This window comes from Coregonus lavaretus, assembly GCF_964263955.1.
Source record: "Coregonus lavaretus genome assembly, contig: HAP1_SCAFFOLD_9359, whole genome shotgun sequence".
NCBI classification, from domain to species: Eukaryota; Metazoa; Chordata; class Actinopteri; order Salmoniformes; family Salmonidae; genus Coregonus; species Coregonus lavaretus.
In genome coordinates, this window is record NW_028160006.1 from 5,001 (window position 1) to 15,688 (window position 10,688).

General features: G+C 45.6%; 1 long non-coding RNA gene across 1 annotated transcript in view; it reads right to left on the reverse strand.

Annotated features, from left to right (window-relative positions):
* Positions 1-10,688, reverse strand: part of LOC311122278 — a 12,818-nt gene extending 2,130 nt beyond the window's left edge. The window contains exons 1-2 of the long non-coding RNA XR_014612407.1: positions 10,649-10,688; positions 1,575-1,813 (exon numbers count right to left, since the gene is read on the reverse strand). This is a non-coding gene — a long non-coding RNA (uncharacterized lncRNA). The remainder of the gene's footprint in view (positions 1-1,574; positions 1,814-10,648) is intronic.

Sequence of the window (10,688 nt, forward strand, 5' to 3'; positions counted from 1 at the left end):
GGTGGCTCTAAAACTGACAACCGATGCCACAGTGCAGAGGCAACCACATTGTTAACTATAATAGTGCGCCCCCTATATGACATACGAGATAACAACCAACGCCATCTCCTCAGCCTCCCTTCCACCATTTCAACCACCCCATTCCAATTCATTTCCATTGTCCCCTCATCTCCATCTTCGGTATATATATATAAAATAACACATCCTAGATCTGAATGAATGAAATAATCTTATTAAATACTTTTTTCTTTACATAGTTGAATGTGCTGACAACAAAATCACACAAAAATTATCAATGGAAATCAAATTTATCAACCCATGGAGGTCTGGATTTGGAGTCACACTCAAATTTTAAGTGGAAAACCACACTACAGGCTGATCCAACTTTGATGTAATGTCCTTAAAACAAGTCAAAATGAGGCTCAGTAGTGTGTGTGGCCTCCACGTGCCTGTATGACCTCCCTACAACGCCTGGGCATGCTCCTGATGAGGTGGCGGATGGTCTCCTGAGGGATCTCCTCCCAGACCTGGACTAAAGCATCCGCCAACTCCTGGACAGTCTGTGGTGCAACGTGGCGTTGGTGGATGGAGCGAGACATGATGTCCCAGATGTGCTCAATTGGATTCAGGTCTGGGGAACAGGCGCGCCTCCATGCTCTGGACACTACGCTGACAGACACAGCAAACCTTCTTGCCACAGCTCGCATTGATGTGCCATCCTGGATGAGCTGCACTACCTGAGCCACTTGTGTGGGTTGTAGACTCCGTCTCATGCTACCACTAGAGTGAAAGCACCGCCAGCATTCAAAAGTGACCAAAACATCAGCCAGGAAGCATAGGAACTGAGAAGTGGTCTGTGGTCACCACCTGCAGAACCACTTCTTATTGGGGGTGTCTTGCTAATTGCCTATAATTTCCACCTGTTGTCTATTCCATTTGCACAACAGCATGTGACATTTATTGTCAATCCGTGTTGCTTCCTAAGTGGACAGTTTGATTTCACAGAAGTGTGATTGACTTGGAGTTACATTGTGTTGTTTAAGTGTTCCCTTTATTTTTTTGAGCAGTGTATATAGACAGACAGAGAGAACTGTCTCCAAACCTATATATATATATATATATAAATAATGTACTAGATAGAGTGAAAATAAAACCCAATAGAGTGAAATAATTCCAGTCGCTCTCACAATCACTCCTGCTTCACGACTCACTCCCAGCATGATACTCCGACGAGAGAGAGAGAGAGAGAGAACGAGAGAGAAAGCGAACGAGAGAGAAAGCGAACGAGAGAGAGAGACAGAGAGAGAACGAGAGAGAGACAAAGAGAGAGAACGAGAGAGAGACAAAGAGAGAGAACGAGAGAGAGAGAGAGAACAAGAGAGAGAACAAGAGAGAAAGAGAGAGAGAGAGAGAGAACAAGAGAGAAAGAGAGAGAACGAGAGAGAGAGAAAGAGAGAGGGAGAAAGAGAGAGAGAGAGAGAGAGAGGGACAGAGAGAGAGACAGCGGGACAGAGAGAGAGAGAGAGAGAGAGACAGAGAGACAGAGTGCTTGTTTGTTTGTGTGTGTAACGTACCTATACTGAACTCCAATGGTGCCAGTTTAGCATCAACTACAGTGGTTTCTGCATTCCCGACAGAATTCACAGCGGCATTCCCGGCGTTATTCCGGCTGTATCCATGAGTTGTGTCCGGAGGTGTCTGATCCGGTTGGTTAACCCCTCAGAGTTAGCTTCTCTCAGAGCCACCAGCCAGGAGTTAACCTCACCTGAACTCACACACTCTACATACACACCTCGCTCTCCACTGTCAAACCCTACACACGCACAGAGAGAGAGAGAGAGAGAGAGAGAGAGAGAGAGAGAGAGAGAGAGAGAGAGAGAGAGAGAGAGAGAGAGAGAGAGAGAGAGAGAGAGAGAGAGAGAGAGAGAGAGACAGAGAGAGAGAGAGAGAGAGAGAGAGAGAGAGAGAGAGAGAGAGAGAGAGAGAGAGAGAGACAGAGAGAGAGAGAGAGAGAGAGAGAGAGAGAGAGAGAGAGACCGACAGAGAGAGACAGAAACAGAGCGAGAGAATTAGGCCGATACCGCTAATTATCAAAATCCAGAAAAGAGCCGTTAAATTCTATAACCACTTAAAAGGAAGCGATTCCCAAACCTTACATAACAAAGCCATCACCTACAGAGAGATCAACCTGGAGAAGAGTCCCCTAAGCAAGCTGGTCCTGGGGCTCTGTTCACAAACACAAACAGACCACACAGAGCCCCAGGACAACAACACATTTAGACCCAACCAAATCATTAGAAAACAAAAAGAGAATTACTTGACACATTGGAAAGAATTAACAAAAAAACAGAGCAAACTAGAATGCTATTTGGCCCTAAACAGAGAGTACACAGTGGCAGAACACCTGACCACTGTGACTGACCCAAACTTAAGGAAAGCTTTGACTATGTACAGACTCAGTGAGCATAGCCATGCTATTGAGAAAGGCCACCGTAGGCAGACGTGGCTCTCAAGAGAAGACAGGCTATGTGCACACTGCCCACAAAATGAGGTGGAAACTGAGCTGCACTTCCTAACCTCCTGCCAAATGTATGACCATATTAGAGACACATATTTCCCTCAGATTACACAGACCCACAAATAATAAAAAAACAAATCCAATTTTGAAAAAACTCCCATATCTATTTTTCACTTTTGTTTACCATCTACTTCACTTGCCCTTAAATTGAATTGAATTGAGAGAAAGCGAGAGAGAGAGAGAGAGAGAGAGAGAGAAAGTGAGAGAAAGCGAGAGAGACAGAGAGAAAGCGAGAGAGAGAGAAAGCAAGAGAGAGAGAGAGACAAAGAGAGAGAGAGAGAGAGAGAGAGAGAGAGAGAGAGAGAGAGAGAGAGAGAGAGAGAGAGAGACAGACAGACAGACAGACACAGATAGAGAGACAGAGAGAGAGACAGAGAGAGAGAGAGAGACAGAGAGAGAGAGAGAAAGCAAGAGAGAGAGAGACAGAGAGACCGAGAGAGAGAAAGCAAGAGAGAGAGAAAGAGAGGTCATGCTCAACATGAGCTCCTGATTCTTTTTTAGTTTTTTTAGTTTTTAGAATGAGATAAACCCTCGAATCTAAAAAGAATTCAAGGCAAGAAGTGATGAACAACAAATCTATTAAATCAGAATAGAAAAAAAAGTAACTTTGCGCCTCAATTAAGAAGTTTTGACTCTCGCTAGCTAGCTACACAACAAAAACCTAGCCAGCAGGCTAACAAGCCAGCCAGAAAATTGAGCTAGGACAAACCTAGCAAGGGGAGTTAATACAACTACATCAAACGACCAAACTGAGAGTATATAAAAAAGAAGCACGGACTCTAACTTTGAACATATCTTCTGTTTTTGTGTGTGAAGGTTTTTTCACTATTTTTGCTGGTTTTTGAGCTAAACAGGAGCTAGCTAGCAACAGCCATGGCAACGGTGCAGCAGAACAGAGCAGCAGAGCCCACAGGCACCATGTCCCCACTCCCCCTCAGCGCTGAGTCCATTCTCTACCCTCCAGAGGCCACAGGCACCATGTCCCCACTCCCCCTCAGCGCTGAGTCCATTCTCTACCCTCCAGAGGCCACAGGCACCATGTCCCCACTCCCCCTCAGCACTGAGTCCATTCTCTACCCTCCAGAGGCCACAGGCACCATGTCCCCACTCCCCCTCAGCGCTGAGTCCATTCTCTACCCCCCAGAGGCCCACAGGCACCATGTCCCCACTCCCCCTCAGCGCTGAGTCCATTCTCTACCCTCCAGAGCCCACAGGCACCATGTCCCTACTCCCCCTCAGCGCTGAGTCCATTCTCTACCCTCCAGAGCTCACAGGCACCATGTCCCTACTCCCCCTCAGCGCTGAGTCCATTCTCTACCCTCCAGAGGCCACAGGCACCATGTCCCCACTCCCCCTCAGCGCTGAGTCCATTCTCTACCCTCCAGAGCCCACAGGCACCATGTCCCCACTCCCCCTCAGCGCTGAGTCCATTCTCTACCCTCCAGAGGCCACAGGCACCATGTCCCCACTCGCCCTCAGCGCTGAGTGCATTCTCTACACTCCAGAGGCCCACAGGCACCATGTCCCCACTCGCCCTCAGCGCTGAGTGCATTCTCTACACTCCAGAGGCCCACAGGCACCATGTCCCCCACTCCCCCTCAGAGCTGAGTCCATTCTCTACCCTCCAGAGGCCAAAAATGACACAACAAGGAAAGCTTTTAAACAGAATCTACTAAAGGGGAGGCCAGAAACCCTTTTCGCAGACCTCGACAAAAACGGTGATGTGAGTAATCTCATCTTTCTCACTGACCAGCCAAATGCATGGCGCTCAGCAGTCTGCTCTCACTACCCATCCGTAAAGAAAGAGGGAATCTGTAATGGGTGGAAGCTGAAAGTGAAAGAGACAGATGACCCTGACAGCACCATGATAACAATCAACCTCTACAAGACTGGGACTGTCATGGTGCAAGGTAACCTTAGGCTGTTTGAAACAGACTTTCAGACCGTTAAGGAGAGAGCAGAGAGAGAGAAGGACACCACCAGTGACATGCCCTCCCACAAGACAAACTCCACCAGCACCACCCTCACCCCCACTATCCCCACCCAAAAAGGCACATCCAGCACCTCTCTTCCCACCATAGTGGAGGACACGCCCCAGGAGGAGAGCGACCCCCTCAGTGCAGAGCAGGCTCAGGCCCTCCTCACCACCATGGCTGCCATGAGGGATCAGTTCACCACACTGGAGGGGGAGGTGGTCCTGCTCAGGGAGAGCGTGAGCAAACAGCAACCAGACATCCACACCTTAGAGGAGCTCCTAACCAAGGTGCGGACAGAGCAGGGCAGCAGCCTTGCAACACAGCTGAAAGAGGTTCAGCAAGAGAGAGACTGACTCAAGAGAGAGCTGGCTGATCTAGCAAAGGAGGTGAGAGAGCTCCAAAAAGACAGGCAGAGCAGTAATAACGAGCTGACCACACTAAGAGAGGAGCTGCAGGAGAGAAAGAGAACAGAGGACAGGCTGCAGGAGCAGCTAGATCACCACTCTATGACCTGCCCTCACACAGCAGAGGAGCCCACCTCAACCAGCCAGGCCTCCCCAGCCCTGCCGGCTGCATACCTCCCCCCCAGCCCCCAGAACAGCCTCCCACTGACAGCGGCACCGGCACAGACCAGCCACACCCCAGCTCCAACACCCACCAGCCCCAACTCTACCCCCTCCAGTCCAGAAGAAACACTGGCTGAGATCGTCCTGTTGATGGACTCAAATGGGAAGTTTGTTCAGGAGAAGAAACTTTTCCCTAGACACAAAACGAGAAAGGTGTGGTGCCCAACAACGCAGATTGCCATGGCGCTGCTTGATAAGGCCCAGCTCGGGTCGCCAAGCCACATAATCATACACACCGGAAGCAACGACCTGCGTGCTCAGCAGGAGAGGGTGGCGACTTCACTACGGGGAGTGATTGAGAAGGCCTCCGCAATCTTCCCCAACTCAAGGATCGTGGTGTCAACCCTTCTACAGAGGAAGGACTTCCAGCCTGCAACAATCCAATGAATAAATGCCAGCCTCTCCGGGACCCAATGTACAGCTGGCCCACCATCCCACCCTCCATCTGGACTGTCTCTATGACCATGTTCACCTGTACAGGGAGACAGTCCCCATCCTTGCCAAGACTCTCAAGGACGTCGCTTTAAACCGCATCCCGACCTCTCCACCCAGGAACAGCGAAGCAATCTCCACCCCACCCGAGATCACCGAGACATCACCCCGGACCATACCCTGGACCCCCCCAGCCACGGCCACAGCACCACCAACCTCAATGCCCACCACATCCAACCCAGCTTCAGACCCACCCAGACGAGGCCTAACACCCTCCTCCCCCCCACCACAGACCCACACCTGGAGGAGCCACAGCCCGGCAGACAGAGCTATGCACAAGCTGTGAGAGGAGCAACTGGTCCAGCTCCCACCAACGAAATGAGTGACATCAAACAAATGCTGAATCTACTATGCTCACATGTGATAGGCCGAGGGTCATGGTAAGATGAGCACAAGAACTCCACCATCCTCACACTACATCCACCCAAGTGGCATGACACAAATACTATCTTAAATGATAAACAAATCACATTTGCATAATAAGAGTTTACCTTAATTGGAAAATCCTATTTTAATAGTTCTTGTTGGATTGTGAGTGTTTATCTCATTTTGAATGTAAAGAAAAAAACAGTTATGAAGTCTTCTTACGTTGCATGTTGGAATTTACAAGGCTTGAAGTCCTCTGCTTTTGGGCTAAAGAGCAGAAACCCAGACTTCCTTAAAGAAATGGATGATGTTGATATTGTAGTACTACAGGAAACATGGTGCAGAGGTGATGTTTCCACTGGCTGTCCACTAGGTTATAGGGAGATAATCGTACCATCCACCAAATTAAAAGGAATCACACAGGGCAGAGACTCAGGGGGAATGCTAATATGGTATAAATCTGAACTAACTAATTCAATCGAATTGATCAAAACAGGAGAATTCTTTATCTGGCTAAAATCAACAAGGAGGCTATCTTAACAGATAACAACGTCTTCTTCTGTGCCACATACATTCCCCCCTCAGAGTCACCCTACTTCAATGAAGAGAGTTTCTCCATTCTAGAGGGGGAGATTAGTCACTTTCAGGCCCAAGGCAACGTGCTGGTCTGTGGGGACCTGAATGCTAGAACAGCAGAAGAACTAGACACTATTAACAGTCATGGGGATAAACACCTACCGGGAAGCAACAACCTTTCCCTCCCCACATACCCTCCCAGAAACAACTATGACAAAGTGAAAAACTAAAATGGAGTACAGCTCCTGAAGCTCTGTCGAACACTGGGTCTGTACATAGTCAATGGTAGGCTAAGAGGGGACTCTTTTGGTAGGTACACCTACAGCTCATCCCTTGGCAGCAGTACTGTAGACTACTTCATCACAGACCTCAACCCAGAGTCTCTCAGAGCCTTCACAGTCAGCCCACTAACACCTCTCTCTGACCACAATAAAATCACAGTGTATCTGAAAAGAGCAGAACCCAACCATGAAGCATCACGGCCCAATAAATTACATGGTACTAAACATACCTATAGATGGAGTGCAAACAGTACAGAAATCTACCAAAAAGCAATTAGTAGCCAAAAAATACAATCTCTCCTGGACAACTTTTTAGCATTAACATTCTCCTACACCAATGAAGGTATACATTTGGCCATTTGGAACATAAACTTTATATTTGACAAATTAGCCTCCTTGGCTAATCTAAAGAAACATAAGAGCAAACCAAAAATAATAGATCATGAAAAATGGTTTGATAATGATTGCAAAAATCTAAGAAAGTCATTGAGAAATATATCTAATCATAAACACAGAGACCCAGACAACAAAAATATACGTCTTCAATATGGGGAAACACTGAAGCAATACAAACACACCCTAAGAACAAAAAAAGTAACAGCACATTAGAAATCAGCTGGATGTGATTGAGGAATCCATAGAATCAAACCACTTCTGGGAGAATTTGAATAAATTAAACAAACCTCATAATGAGGAATTGGCTATCCAAAATGGGGATATGTGGAGAAATCACTTTGCAAACCTCTACAGCAATATAACAAAGAGCCCAGAACAACAAGATATACAAGAAAAATTACAAATCCTTGAATCAGCAGTCAAAGACTATTAGAATCCTGTGGATACCCCAATTACAGAACAATAATTATTGGAAAAACTTTGCACTCTCCAACCCAAAAAGGCCTGTGGTGCTGATGGTATTTTAAATGAAATGATCAAATATACAGACCACAAATTCTAATTGGCTATACTCAAACTCTTCAACATTATCCTCACTGCAGGTATTTTCCCCGATATTTGGAACCAAGGATTGATCACACCAATTTATAAAAATGGAGACAAATTTGACCCAAATAATTAGAGGAATTTGCGTTAACAGCAACTTGGGGAAAATTCTTTGCAGTATCATAAACAGCAGACTACATCATTTCCTTGATGAACACAACGTCCTAAGCAGAAGCCAGATTGGATTTGTAAAAATGTATCGTACAACAGACCACATTTACACCCTCCAGACTCTAATTGACAATCAAGTAAATCAAAACAATGGCAACATCTACTCGTGTTTTGTAGACTTCAAGAAAGCATTTGATTCAATTTGGCACCAAGGTCTTTTTTACAAACTAATAGAAAGTGGTATTGGAGGGAAAACATATGATGTTATTAAATCAATGTACACTAAAAACAAATGTGCGATTAAAATCGGCAACAAGCAAACATACTTCTTCTCTCAGGGACGTGGAGTGAAACAGGGCTGCCCAATAAGTCCAACACTATTTAACATCTACATTAATGAATTGGCAAAAACATTAGAAGAATCGGCAGCACCTGGTTTCACCCTACACAACACTGAAATCAAGTGTCTGCTGTACGCAGATGACCTGGTGCTACTGTCTCCCACTAAGGAGGGGTTACAGCAGCATCTAGATCATCTGCACAGGTTCTGTCAGACCTGGGCCCTGACCGTTAATCTAAAAAAAAACGAATATAATGATATTCCAAAAAAGGTCCGGAAATCAGGATGACAAATATAAATTCTATTTGGACACAGTTCTATTAGAACACACCAAAAATTACACATATCTAGGACTAAATATCAGCAACACAGGTAGCTTTCACATGGCTGTGAATGAGCTGAGAGACAAAGCAAGAAGAGCACTCTATGTCATTAAAAGGAACATTAAAATCGAAATTCCAATTAGAATCTGGCAAAAAAAATTCCAATGACTTATAGAACCAATTGCTCTATATGGCAGCGAAGTATGGGGTCCGCTCTCTAATACTGAATTTACCAAATGGGACAAACATCCAATCGAAATACTGCATGCAGAGTTTTGCAAGACTGTATTGCAAGTGCAAAGAAAAACTCCAAATAACGCATGTAGAGCAGAATTGGGCCAATACCCCCTCCTTATTCGAATAGAAAAAAGAGCCATCAAATTTTACAACCATCTAAAAACAAGTGACCCCAAAACATTCCATCACACAGCTCTACTATGTCAAGAGATGAAACAAGAGAAGAGTCCCCTCAGCCAGCTGGTTCTGAGGCTCAGTTCACTAACCAAAACCAACCTCATAGCGCCTCAGGACAGCACTCAGAAAATCTGGCCCAACCAAATCATCACAAAGCAAAAAGATAAATATATCACCTATTGGAAAGACACCACAAAAAATCTAAGTAAACTTCAATGCTATTTGGCTCTAAACAGACAGTACATGGTGGCAGACTATCTGACCACTGTGACTGATAGAAAACTGAGGAAAACACTGACTAGGTACAGACTCAGTGAGCACAGTCTGGCTATAGAGACCGGTCGTCACAGGCAAACCTGGCTGCCCAGAGAGGACAGGCTGTGCTCACTCTGCCCCCGGGGAGAGGTAGAGACAGAGCTGCATTTCCTACTACACTGTGACAAATACTCAGACCGAAGATAATCTTTCTTTCCCAAAATTATCATTCAGTACAAAGAATTTGAAACTATAAAAGAGGAAGAAAAAAAATGTGCAATTTTGGCAGCCAAATATGTGTCCTCCTGCCACAACCTGAGGGACAGCCAGTGAAAAGTGTAATGTAATGTCAATAATATTTCCTGTTTTGTTTTGGCTTTCATACCATGTAATGTGTCTTCTCAGTCATGTTGAGACTGGTCGACTACTATTGCTTTAATGTATTGTTATTCTCATTAATATTGTTGTTGTAGTTGTTGTTAATGGTAATCCCATTTCCACTACTACTATTATTATTATTTTGCTGTTGGTCCCACCATTTTTGTTTTATCTATACTTTGACAATGTAAGTAATTTTACTTGCCATGTCAATAAAGTCTATTGAATTGAATTGAGAGACAGAGAGAGAGAGAGAGAGAGACAGAGAGAGACAAAGACAGAGAGAGAGAGAGAGAGAGAGAGAGAAAGCGAGAGAGAGACAGAGACAGAGAGAGAAAGTGAGAGAAAGCGAGAGAGAGACAGAGAGAAAGCGAGAGAGAGAGAGAGAGAGAGAGAGAGAGACAGACAGACAGAGACAGAGAGACAGAGAGACAGATACAGAGAGACAGAGAGAGAGAGACAGAGAGAGAGAGACAGAGAGAGAAAGCAAGAGAGAGACAGAGAGAGAAAGTGAGAGAAAGCGAGAGAAAGCGAGAGAGAGACAGAGACAGAGAGAGAGACAGAGACAGAGAGAAAGCGAGAGAGAGACAGAGACAGAGAGAGAACGTGAGAGAAAGCGAGAGAGACAGAGACAAAGAGAGAGAGAGAGAGAGGGAGAGAGAGAGAGAGAGAGAGAGAGAGAGAGAGAGAGACAGACAGACAGACAGACAGACAGAGAGACAGATACAGAGAGACAGAGAGAGAGACAGAGAGAGCAAGAGAGAGAAAGCAAGAGAGAGAGAGACAGACAGAGAGAGACAGAGAGACAGAGACAGAGAGAGAGATCAGACACTAATATTAGAATAATAATCTAGACAGATCCTTATTCCTCCTCCTCTCCAGAATCTTCCTCCTCCTTCTCCCTGCATTCCTCCTCTATGTATTACTTACTAATGACCAGTCCATTGTTGTTGTCTGTCTCCAGAACATG